This window comes from Protopterus annectens, chromosome 1.part2 (genome assembly GCF_019279795.1).
Source record: "Protopterus annectens isolate FY-2018-M chromosome 1.part2, PAN1.0, whole genome shotgun sequence".
Classification (NCBI taxonomy): Eukaryota; Metazoa; Chordata; order Ceratodontiformes; family Protopteridae; genus Protopterus; species Protopterus annectens.
Genome location: NC_056727.1, coordinates 172,540,747 through 172,554,227, shown reverse-complemented (window position 1 = coordinate 172,554,227; position 13,481 = coordinate 172,540,747). Strand labels below are relative to the sequence as shown.

General features: G+C 39.7%; 1 non-coding gene across 1 annotated transcript; it reads left to right on the top strand.

Annotated features, from left to right (window-relative positions):
* Window positions 1-10,867: 10,867 nt before the first annotated feature.
* On the top strand, window positions 10,868-10,949 carry TRNAS-UGA. Its single transcript has one exon. It is a non-coding gene; the product is annotated as a tRNA-Ser (tRNA).
* The last annotated feature ends 2,532 nt before the right edge of the window (window positions 10,950-13,481 follow it).

Sequence of the window (13,481 nt, the reverse complement as noted above, 5' to 3'; positions counted from 1 at the left end):
AAAGACATTAGTAATCTCCAAACTCTGAACCCCACCCAGTTTGGGTTTGTAAAAGGTAGATCATGTCTCCTAAACCTGATTGACTTCTTTGAAGCAGTCACCAAAGCCGTAGACAAGGGTAAGGTGGTTCACATAGCCTATCTAGATCTCGCCAAGGCTTTTGACACCATCCCCCACTCTGGAATTATAGATAAACTCACTAAACTAGGTATAAATCCCTATGTCATAAGATGGGTTGCCAACTGGCTCACTAACAGAACCCACACTGTGAAAGTAGACTCCAAATCCAACTTCAGACCAGTGACAAGTGGAGTACTACAGGGTTCAGTCCTGGGTCCTCTCCTGTTTGGTATCTACTTTTCTGAAGTACAGGCTAACACAGAAGGTCTTTGGCTAATGAAGTTCGCAGATGACTGCAAACTAGGAGCCATAATTAAAACTCCTAACAATGTGGACATCCTACAAAAGAGCCTCACTGAGACAGATGCCTGGTGTCAAGGCCATGGCCTCAAGCTCAATTCCCAAAAGTGCATTGTCATCCACTTTGGTAAAAACTCTGTACCCATGAGCTACCATGTAGGTGGTAGTCTACTTAACACCGAAAGTGTGATAAGATACCTTGGGATACAGGTGGACAGTAGTCTTTCCTTTCATAATCACATCACCGCAGTAGTCAGGAAATCCTTCTACATGGCACACCTCATCACAAAAGGTTTCTCATCCAGAAAAAAAGAGGTCATTGTTTCCCTCTACTCATCACTCAATAAACCCATTATAGAGTACAATGCCCCTTATGGTATGTAACTCACAAGACATCTACAACAACTGGAAAGGCCGCAGACATACCTCACAAAGAGGATTACTGGCCTCAAACAGATGCCCTACGTAGACCGTCTCAAAAAACTCCAGCTTTACTCTGTTGCATATCGCCTACTCAGAGGTGATCTCTGCCTAACATACAAAGCTATGTCAAACCCAGAGCTGCTGGACATGCTCCACTTAAAGAAATCCCAATCCCTCTGAGTTACACACTCTAGGGACCTAAACCATGTCACCACAATAAACAGAACATGCTGGAGGGATAGATTCCTGTCTCAGAGACTTCCCATACTCTGGAACAAACTACCTATCTATATCAAACAAAGCTCCTCATTAGCACTCTTCAAGAAAAATCTTGATGACTGGATGGGAAATAGGACATTCACCCCAGGGATCACCTCTGTGGCTCTGCTCAACAGGGGCACAGGAAAATATTTTTCTTGGGTGGCAAAAGCCAGGGTACCTTTTTGGCTAGGCTTGTATTGGCCCTAGGGCTGATAGCCTAGTACTTACCTATGAACATTTCAGTGGAGGAGTTCCCTGGTCAGCCTCAGTAAGAAGCTGAGATCCCTTATAAGATCCTCCAAAGCTAGCTATAAAAACAAAACCGCCACTGATTCTAGGAACAACCACAAAGCATTCTATAGCTATGTCAAGAATCTTAATGGCAACACCCAGATCTGCTCTGAGTTACAACACAATGGCATGAAAATTACAGAAACAACTGATATTGCCAATGTCCTGGCAGATAGGCTCAGTGCTAACTTTACCCCCCTATCACCCCCTAAAGGGCCCATATCTATACAGAAAGAATGCAGAGTCCCTGTAATCACAACTATGCAAGTGAAAGCTGCACTCTCTAAAGCCAAAAACACAGCATCCATGGGACCGGACAACATCCCAGGCTGTGTTATACACGAACTTCAGAACAAACTGGCTCCCCACCTATGTACCATGTTCAATTATAGTCTCACATCAGGCTTTGTGCCCACTGAATGGAGCACAGCAACAGTTATCCCACTCCACAAAGGGACAGCCACCCCTGATCCCGGGAACTATCGTCCTATTAGCCTGATGAGCCTGGTCTGTAATGTCATGGAACGTATCATCATGGAACTCATAAACAAAGACATTAGTAACCTCCAAACTCTGGACCCCACCCAGTTAGGGTTTGTGAAAGGCAGATCATACCTCCTGAACCTGATCAACTTCTTTGAGGCAGTCACCAAAGCTGTAGACGAGGGTAAGGTGGTTCGCACAGCCCATCTTAACCTCGCCAAGGCTTTCAACACCATCCCCCATTCTGGAATTATAGCTAAACTCACTAAACTAGGTAGAAATCCCTATGTCACAAGATGGGTTGTCAGTTGGCTCATTGTCAGAACCCACACTGTAAAAGTTGCAGACTCCAAATCTGACTTCAAACCATTGACAAGTGGAGTATCACATGGTTCAGTCCTGGGACCTCTCCTGTTTGGTATCTACTTCTCTTAAGTACAGGCTAACACAGAAGGCCTTTGGCTAATGAAGTTCGCAGATGACTGAAAACTAGGAGCCATAGCTGAGTCCCCAAATGATGTGGACATCCTACAGAAGGGTCTCACTGAGACAGATGCCTGGTGTCAGAGCCATGGCCTCAAGCTCAGTGCCAAAAAGTGCATTGTCATCCCCTTTGGTAAAAACTCTGTACCCATGAACTACCACATAAGTGGCAGTCTACTTAACCAGAATGTGTAATAAGAGACCTGGGGACCCTGGTGGACAGTAGTCTCTCCTTTGATAATCACATTGCCACAGTAGTCAGGAAATCCTTTTACGTGGCACACCTCATCACAAAAGGGTTCTCATCTAGGAAAAAAGAGGTAATTTTTCCCCTATACTTGACATTCATTAGACCCATTATAGAGTAGAATGCCCCTTTTGGAATGTACCTCACAAGACATCTAGAGCAGCTGTAAAGACCACAGAAGTACATCACAAAGAGGATTACTGGCCTCAAACAGATGCCCTACACTGACCATTTAAAAAAAACTCCAGCTTTACTCAGTAGCATATTGCCTACTCCGAGGTGATCTCTGCGTAACATATAAAGCTATGTCAAACCCAGAGCTGTTGGACAGCTACACCTAAAGAAATCCCAATCCCTCTGAGCTACATGCTCTAAGGACCTAAACCTTGTCACCACAATAAACAGGACATGCTGGAGAGATAGATTTGTGTCCCAGAGACTTATCATACTCTAGAACAAGCTATCCATCTATGTCAAGCAAAGTTCCTCATTAGCACTTTTCAAGAAAATTCTTGATAAGTGGATGGGAAATAGGAAATACACCCCGGGGATCATGTCTGTGGCCCTGCTCAACAGGGGCACAGGAAAATAACTTTCTTGGGTGGTGTAAGCCAAGGAACCTTGTTGGCTAGGCTTACTTAGGCCCTTGGGCCGATAGCCTGTTAACTACCTATGAACCTATAAAATCTTTTAAATTTTCATTTTCTTATTTTTTACTCTTTCCCCAACTTAATATTTTCCTGGGTTTATATGTAAATAACCCTTCATCCTCATAATCACATTTTTTATTGGCCTGAACTTCAAAAAAATTAATAGTATCATTCCCTTCTTGCATGCACTCTGTCTCTCCCCTCATTTTCCCCTCCATATTTTTCTTCTTCACCTAGTTCATCCTCTCCCCAAGGCTCTTGTTGTCCTTCCTTTTGCATGTTTTCTTCCCCTTTCCCTTTGTTTTCATTATTTACTGTTTGTTCTTGACAATCTATCAAAAGGTGTCCATTTTATTACATAACCTGATTTCAGGAACACACCTTCTTGCTGTATGCCCTTTCTTCTCAACTAGTTGCATTGTACCTTGTCACAATCATTAATTAATTGAAAAAACTTCCCACAAAAGAAAGATGATTTAGAATGGCCAGTATATCTTAATGTCTATATATCACCAGCCACAAATATAACACTTGGCAAGTGTTTCACCTTGTTTATTCACATTTCAAATCAGCTTCCAACCTCAATAAGTTCCTCTTATCTCTAACGTTCACAGTATTATTAACAGGTCCTCACACACCCTGCATGCATTTTATAAAATCATCTTTTTCCTGTTTATCAGTGCTAAACTGCAAAGCAACATTTTTTCATATATAAGTTACTACCAGAAAACAAATAATTGTTCCATGGATAAACATCCTTCTTTTTGTTACACAGTTCCAGAAATTTCATCATCGGTCCATCAGTTCCAAATATTGTGTCACCAAGTTTTCTGTCCCAGTATGTATAAAAGGCCAAATCTGTTGAGCTTTAAAACTCAGATCAGTTACCAAATTGTCCCATACATAATATCTGTCTATTAGTGTATTTTTTTCTTATTCTCATAGTTGGACTTCTCTTCTTTTTAAAAACAGTTTATTTACAGTTTGTTGCTGCTCTTCTTTTTTCCTGCTGTCACTTCTGCTTATGTTTTAGTTACCGCATTGTCTGCTGCCAAAAAACAGACACTTTCTCAGTTTGTTGTTGCTTTCCTGTTTTACTTTATGTCACTGCTGCATATGTTTTAACTGCTGAATCCTTTGCTGCCACATCACCTGGATCCTTTTCCACATTGCCATGCGTATCACTTCTGAAATAGTTATCTCATATCTCACCCCACAAAACAGTGGAACTGTTACCCAAATCATCCTGCACAATTATTTTTTAACAGAACATCATTTGAAAGCCCTCCAGTTCTGTTATCTGCACCACTTCAACAGAGTCACTTACTTCGTTCTCCACAGAGACAGCTAAACACTGCTCATTTGTAATATCCACCATACAGGAATCTTTGCTTACATTCTGAAGCTCCATATCAAATATTTGTTCTCCAAATTCTCACTTTCTACCTTCAGACTCTCACTCTCCATAGCTTTAATCTCTTCCTTCATGATGTTGCTTCCCTTAGGCTTCTTTGCTGCTGTATGAGTTGTCTGGCACCATGCCATTACCAAATTCTCCCATAGCAGTATAGATATCACATCAAGTCTTCCCTGAAAAGAGGCCACTGGCCTTGTGAGACTAGCCTGGTCAGAAAGAACAAATAAAAATAAAAAACAAAAATAGCTTCACAGAAGAGCGGAAGTGAACTTTGCATGAGTTTTTTTTATCTGTGTATCAATTTAAGAAAAATCTCAGATCTGCTTTAGGTCTAGTGTGATATGTATCTAAAGTATAATTTGCTTCTAGCAGTGCTTTCCTAAACATATACATCTCATATGGATACCCTTTTTGTATAAAAATAAACTGTTTTTTTTTTTTGCATCAAAATGCCTGTCATTGACGAGGAAGCTGCCAGAGAGTCCAGCCAAAATGATTACCTAGGCCCAAAGCTCTAGAGAGGGCCCACATAAATTTGGATGAAAATATTGCTTTGGAGAGAAAAACAACATAGAAAGAAGGATGAGAAAGTAAGACCAAAAGGAAGAACATGGCTGCCATTAAATCTACAAATAAAGAGCAGCAATTGTGCATTTTGTTTAAAAAATAATTATAGTAGGCCAGGATGTTTGAAACAAAAAAACTGACAACAGAAGTGGAAAGATTACAAGGAAAGATGCATGCTATGGAGAAAGAACAAATAATAAGAAAAGAAGGAAGAAGAACTGGAGGAGAAAAAAAAACAAATAAAAAATAAAATAACAAAAAAAATGGATAAGAAACAAAAAAATCAAAGAAGAAGAAGAAAAGCAGGGCAAAATACAGCCGACGATAGTTGGTGACAGTGAAGCACTTTGCCAGTGCACTTGGCAGCTGTTATAGGAGAATGTGATGAATTCAATTCCAGAAGAGAGGATACAGAGGACAGGGATGGATGGATGGGAAGCAGCAGAAAGCAGAAGCAAGCAGACCTAGGTTTTTGCATGCTTTCCATTCCTTTCTAAAAAAAAAAAAAAAAAAAAAAAGTATGAAAACAAGCAAAAAAAAAATTTAAAACTCATGGAGGAGCAGCATGGTTAAATAGCATGTGATTCTGGAAGTACAACAGGAAGGGGAGTGGTTCAGACTGCGCAATATGGGGGATGTTCAAACGTTTAAATGAAATTATCAGAGACAGCTCAGCAACACAGGCAGTAAAAGTATGAATTACCCTTGAGACACGGAGTGAGAGAACAACCTTAGACATATGAGAGATGATAAAGAGACACTTGAAGGGCATGCAATATCAGGCAAAGAGACGGCCACAAGAAAGAAGACAAGACCAGGAGGTACAGAGGAGCTACATGCCAGCAAAAGAGAATGGAATGAAATGAATAAATCACAAAGGCATCTACAAAGAGATAAGAAAAGGAGGAACAGAAGAATGATAAGCCTCTCCAAGGGGAGATTTAGACACAAAAACAGGGAAAGAAACAGAAGATGAGACAGACAAGAGACAGCTATAATGGAATGGGAGGACAGTCTGTTAGATGTTTCGGGCGACTCAGAAATGAACTGTTTGGCGAGTGAGGGACTACACAAACTGAATACAAGCATTTGTAATGAATGGTAAAGCTGAAGAGGTAGAAGGCAGGAATATAGAAGGAATGAAAATAACTGCAGAAAAAAGAAGCAATAAAGAAGTGGAAGGAATAGACACTGAAAGGCAGGTGACTCTAGTCAGGGGTAGGTAGGCTGTTATGAATGAAAGAGGTCCTTACCTTGCAAAACACATTTCAGGAATAAAACATCAAAAGTCTACAAAAAATGGGAGGAAAATGGGAAGAACTGAAGAAATTCCCAGGGCAATGATCTGCAATGCAGTCAAGCCAAGCACATGTACATTGCTTAATGATGTATAGTAAACAGCAGTAAACTTAAGTTTAATCTATAAGCCTGAGAAGAAATAAGTAATTATTGCTGATGTAATAATGGGGGGGGTCATGAAAATGAATGTATGGGTAAACAGGAAAAGTAAGGGAAAAATGACATATAAACAAATGTGAAGTAATGAATGATGAAGGGTAAGTGCCATGTTTAGCATATTGTGGATCTATAAGACTGCAAAGAAAGAAAGCAATGTTGGACTGTCAGTCAAGTGAAAGTGGATCACCAGATCAGTTTGCCCATGGGGAGGGGAAACCAATGAATAGAAATGCTGTGATATAAAAAGTGTGACATTAGCGCTGGGTTGGCATGCAATGCAATGCAATGCATTAATGTGAGGGACAGCTGGAAGGGAACAAAGTGAAGTAGGCCCATATCCAAGGCATACCAATGCACATGCAAGATCCAAAAGGGAAGGATCCAGAGGTCATGGAGAGAGAGAGAGGAGGGGTCCAAGCAGCTACCAAACTACACAACGTTCAACTCTGATGGTAGGCCATGGGAATGGTTATGCTGGATGGTGGCAATGTAGAAAGCAGGGAGAGATGAGCAAAAACAAGGAAAATACAGATAATTATATGGAACATTGGGGGTACATCAAATCCAATCAGAAGAAGAAGCAGAAAACTGGAAAACTAAAGAGGATAGGAGAAGACATTGCTCTCTTATAAGAAATAAAATAAAAATCAGAGAAGGAGAAGGTACTGCATTATGACTACCCAAAGGGAGAGATGGACGACGAAGTAAGGGGAATAAAAAGTTAAAGTAACAATTGCATTTTGGAGGGGTCTTCAGACAACTACAGAGAAATTCATAAAATGTAGGATAGTTATATGGATAATCTAGCAAGGAAGGGTAGAAGGTGCACATGAGACAACAGGAAAGATATCTGTAACAAACAAGGATGAAGAATGATTTTTACAAGAACATTTTTGCTAACTGGGCTGAGACAAGAAGAGATGGAATACAGATGATAGAAGTGAATCAGCATAGAACTGTGAAAAAAACAGTTTGCACAAAAGGAGGAAATATAACAAAAAGATGATACAAGTATTAGCTCAAGGAATGAAAGGCAAACATGTGGCTGGATGTGTGAAAGGAAAAGTATCCAAATGAGATGGAATACACGTTCACACAAAACAGTCTACTGCAGGCAAAAAGGGTTGTAGGAAGGGCAACCTAACAAAAATAATGGAAGAGATCCAAATATAGGAGAGATGTATCAGATCAGGCAACAGTGAGACTTAAGGTAAGGGTGCATGAACAAAAAACAATAAAAATGGAGTGGAGGCTGGCTAGCTAAAAGTGGAAAGAAAAAGAGAACAAGGAAATACTTCATTGGCTAGTAAAGGAGTCAGTATAGGACAATATGAAGACAGTGACAACATGGAAGATTACCAATAACAGGGGATCAAGGTCACTGTTGGGGGGAAAACTAATCACAGCAAAACAAAAGAAGAGAAGGAAAGAAGGACAGGGGGTTGAGGAGATGGATAGAAAGAGAGAGAGAGATGGAGGTGGTACAGAAGTCAGCCAGAAGAAGTAAAAGAAGAGAAATACTTCAGATCAAGCAAAAATAATAAGGAGGGGAATTATAAAGTAAAATTGTTACAGAGCAAGAAGTTCAACAACGCTACTGCAGGGGCTTCTAATGGGTAATAGGAAAAGGGACAGAAGGGAAGCAGCTAGCAAAGAAATGCAAAAAGAAACAGGTCGAGGGAGACAGTGAGAGAGAAAAAGACAGAGACAAAGAGATGAGATAGAGTGAGGTGCAGATGATGAAAGGAGGAAACTGAGACTATTTAGAATATGATGATTTAATATGGGAAAGATTTGAAGAATAATACAGGGAGATTTACAAAATAGGAAGGGACAGAAGTCTCAGAATGGAATTGGGGAAAGAGTATAAAAGGATATACACTGGAAGATGAATGAAGAGGAATGCAGAAGTGATATGGGCTGAGCTGAGATAAGGAAAGATGAAGGAGAGGAAAGCTGGAGGACCAGATGGATTCCCCCTAAAATTCTACAAATGGTGGGGAAATGTAGAAAGTCCTAGGGAGGGAATAAAAGGGACTACAGCACTCAGAGAAAAGATTTAAAAGCATGAAGATGGCCAGTATAACCATGGCATCTAACGGGGGAGAAGAAAGGAAGGAAGTGGGATTTTATGAGCCTATCTACTTGATTAATGTAGGCATCAACACTTTGGCAAAGGTACTGGCAGGAAGACTGGATGAAGTATTGACAAAAATGATACAATGAGGGTAAAATGGCTTTGTGAAGAGAAGGAAGACATAAAATGGTAGAACCTTCTGGAATTTATGCACAGGGAGAAACAAAAACAGGGAGGGAAAGGTGGGATTGTGCTCTTTGAGATGCAGAATGCATTTCATATACTAAATTTGAAATAGCTATGGAAGACACTGTAGCAAAAACATGTGGAAAAGTTCATATGTTAGATTATGGCTATATAGCAAGATCCAGACATTAAAATACTGATAAATTAAGGAGTATATGAGGAGACAAGTATACAGAGTGGGACCTGATGGGGATGTTTTTTTACCAAGGAGCAGTCAGTGGAAGTTAGACAAAATTTAGCAATACTGGAAGAAAAGGAGAGCATAAAAAACTCAGTTGTATTCTATGCAAATGTCACAGGATATAACTACAACAGTGGGAGCTATAAAAGATACATTTGAGAAGTTTCCTGAAATGGCAAGAAATAGGTGCAACAACAAAAAGACAGTATTGAGATTAGGAAAAGTGAGGGGAAGGGGTGGGTGAGATAAAAGAGGCAGAATTACCCAAGTACCCAGAGCTCTATGTTGGGGTGACAGTGAGAGAGAAAACAGAGAAAAAACTATTAGTTAGAAAAAAGGCAAGAGATTTATATTGATTGGGAGAATTAATACAACAACGATAAGGATACTATCAATAATCACCCATCTATTCAACATCATAGATGCTAAGGACAAAAGACTACAATAAATACAAAAAAGCAGAGAGGACTGGGTCATTAAAGGTTAAGAAGAAAAGTTTTAGCAAGGCAAAAATTAGAATGAATGGAAAAGAGGAGCTGAGGGTTCCCACATACCCCTATATATGAGGTGACATGTATCATCACACATTGGATAAAAACAGAAGGGAAGGTGGTTAAGCAAAAGAGACTAAGAGTGAGGGAGAGGGAGACGTGGAGAATCTCACAAGAGGGCATGAATGAGGAAGCACTAAAATAACTGGGATTCATAAAGTAGGGTATAGGGAGCTCCCCAAAACTTTGAAAAACATAAGAGTGGGGACAAAGATAGGAAATAAAAATAAAAAATCTGGAGGAGAAGTAGGATATCTCAAGATGAAGATTTGGTTTGTAGAGAAAAGGATGATGGGGGAAATATTTAAAGCTATGGAGGAGTTAATACAGAAACAGAAAATACCAGAGGTCCAGTGGTGGAACTATCTGGTACTTATGGAAACCTAGAAAAAGAATACAGGGAGGACATATAAAAAAGGAAAAACAAGAAAGGAGGCCAAAAGTGGAGCTGGTTGTACCCTGGAGAAAATAGAGAAGGTTAGGCAGGTAAATGACCAAACAGATCCATGAAGAGATAAGGGAAAGAATGCACTGCGTCAAAGAATTAGGAAAGGGAAAAAAGATGGATGGAAGTTGCAGGATACTGGAAGAAGGCAATGCAGATAGCACAGAGAGTGAGGAAAGCCTGGGAATACTACACAGAGAGCATCTAATCCCATGAGATTGGTTAAGAAGAGAGGACAGTAGATTTTGGAGGTGTCAGAAGGAAGAGGTGCAAATGATGTAAATATCCTGGTATTGCGGGTAGGCACAGGAGGTCTCGAATCAGGCACAGTAGATTTGGGGAAACATAATTCAAAAAGAAGTAGAGCATACTTGGGAATTCAGTGTATGGGTGTGAAAAAATGGACAGTATCTGGTAAGAAAGAGAAATGAATATTATCAGACTGCTGAGTGCAGAAGTTATAACCATCTTCACTCAAAACACAGAAGGGAACAAAAACAGTGCAGAAACATGAATTACACAGGAAGCTCCTGAACATGGGAGGATGGCAAAAACAACAACAAAAAAAGACTAACACGAGGATTGGAGGGGGAATAAGTGAAACAGCAATGGAAACAGGTATTAGAATATTACACAAGTGAAAATCAATCCAGGAAGAAGGCGTGTTGTAATCATGGCTGAGTGGTTAAGGCGATGGACTTGAAATCCATTGGGGTTTCCCCACACAGGTTTGAATCCTGTTGATTACGTTGATGCTTTCTTATACATGTCAAACAGAGCGCCTCTTTGTCCCTCTTCAAAAGGAACCTTGATGACTGGATGGGAGAAAGGAAATTCACCCCGGGGTCATGTCAGTCGCCCTGCTAGACACGGGTCTAGGGAAGTAAATAGTGTGGGAAGAAATAGTCAGGGAATTGTTATGGCTAGGCTTGTATAGGCCCTAGGGCCGATAGACTAGTACCAACCTATGAACCAATGGGAAATCAAAGGGGAGGTACAGGGTAGGGAAATGAAGCAACCGACCACTGAGGAGATATGGTGCGCTATACTCAAAGATTGCATGTGAATGTAATGTACTGTGTAGCGTTCATAAACTTAAACAAATAATTGTTTTATCTTCTAGTAAAGTGGCATAAATATGATGTAAGTGAAGTAAAATGAAGCTAGAGCATCTCCAGTTATATTTAAAACTAGCTATAGTTAATGCTGTGTTTGCAGTCATTGTGTCCAGCATCTAGCCAGAATTTTTGGAACTGAAAACCAACTTCCAGAATGTAACTCCAACCCACTAAGCATACCCCCTTCCTTACACTAGACAATGCATGTTTTGGACAGTATATGTCTCAATGCTGAAAAAAAGTTCTGAAGTGACAGGCTTAAGAAAAAATATTTAGCAAAACAGGCATTCTGAAAATAAATAAATGTAAATTGTAAATGCATGGTTTAATAAAATAAAACATGGTAAAATGTCAGTTTGTTTTTAATTTAAAATTTAATTGAAGCATATTTTATGTCACAAAATAAATAATTCTAAAGAAATGCATGTTGTGGCATAATGGTGTATGCCTGGCCATATCCTTGAGTTTGTCCATCACAGTAGCAGTAGGACTGACTTCTGTCTCTGTATCTGAGGAGACAAAGCTGATAGATGACATGCCATTACTTTAAATTTAAGGTATTTCTATTTCATCACCTGTGTAAAGTTTCGTGCTTTAATGCACAAAACTTCAGGTTTTGCAGTAGTGCAAAATTGGACCTGCATTTAAAAGCATTTTCTCAGATTTGCACTTTATTCTAAACAAGAAGTCAATACAAAATAGTAAACAAGATATCCAGATCAATCAGACAATTTAAAATGTTGCTGAAAGCATACTAGATTAGTAATGATAATTTGTATATAAACCAAATTCAAAAACATGTTCCAGAACCTGGAACATTGATTGTCCAAGCAAGTCCCACTGAAGTGGCTTTTGTCCTAGTAGTATATGACAGGTAGGAAGGAGTACCTGTCACAGGAAGGTGGAGTGACTTATTTATTTATTTGTGTATTTATTTATTTATATTTGTTAACAGAGATTGCCAAAATAGGAAGTCAGCATTTTCAAGATGAACAGACAGTTTACATAACATGAAGTGAAATATCAAGATGCACAGTAAGAAATGCAAAGTAAAATAACAAGTAACATTAAAATAACAATATGGAGGCCAGTTAAAGAATACAAAGAGCACCAAAATTGTATCAGGACTATGGAAAGCTCAGTGAAGAGTTTAAGCATCATAAGCCAGCTCAGAAATGTAGGACTTAAAGTATCACATGAAGCCACTCAGTACTGCTAACTCTCTCAATCACCCTGGTAGCAAATTCCAAGGGTACAGGTCCCTAATAATCAAACAAACAGATCTCAGAGGATTCAAACAGTCATTCCAGAATCACCAGTTGTCTGGGTACTGGGGACAGAATAAATGAAACTCACAGCAGCATCTCAAAAAACATAGAGCAGACACAAGCCATACACTCCTAAGCAGACTATCACCAGAGCTTTATAGATGACATAAGATCCAGTAGCCAGTGCTGATTGTGCAGAAATTGTCTAATATGAGATATTGAGGTACGCCAACTAGTTGCTGGGTCATGGAGTTCTGCATTAGCTGCACATGATCCAGTTCTGGGTCAGATATTTCCAGGTACAGACCATTACAATAGTCAAGGGACAATCAAACCATAGGGTGCACAGCCAGGGAGATCTGCAGGTGGTACAAAGTGATCAATCAGGACAATGATCATAAGGTGAAGACAGGAAGATATGATGAAAACTTAAATCAATTTGTAATCAAAATTAACCCCTACATTCACAGTTCCTACATGAATTTCAGTTTGTCACCATTACAGATGATGTTTGGGGACAAAACCTGAATAACTGTATCTGTAACATGGTATGAATAGCCATGGCATTAGGCTTGGTAACAAAGTAATGCTATTTTAACAAAAACCTATCTTCAAGCAGTCAACAATGCTCTTGGCTTTGTCTAGCCATCCAGTGTCCACAGAATGTAAAGTCATACCATGACTCATGTGGCACAAAGTGTGGTAGTACTGCATGAAGAGAGGCTATAATTATTTATTTTATTATTTACCAGGAAAGTCTGACTTGGAAGAAGCCAATTTTTAGCAGGGGCCAGGGGAAAAATCCTCCAGATGCATGTCTTTGTAAGATGGGAGGAAACTGGAACACTTGGAGGAAACCCACACGAATGCAAGGAGGACATGCAGACTCCACACA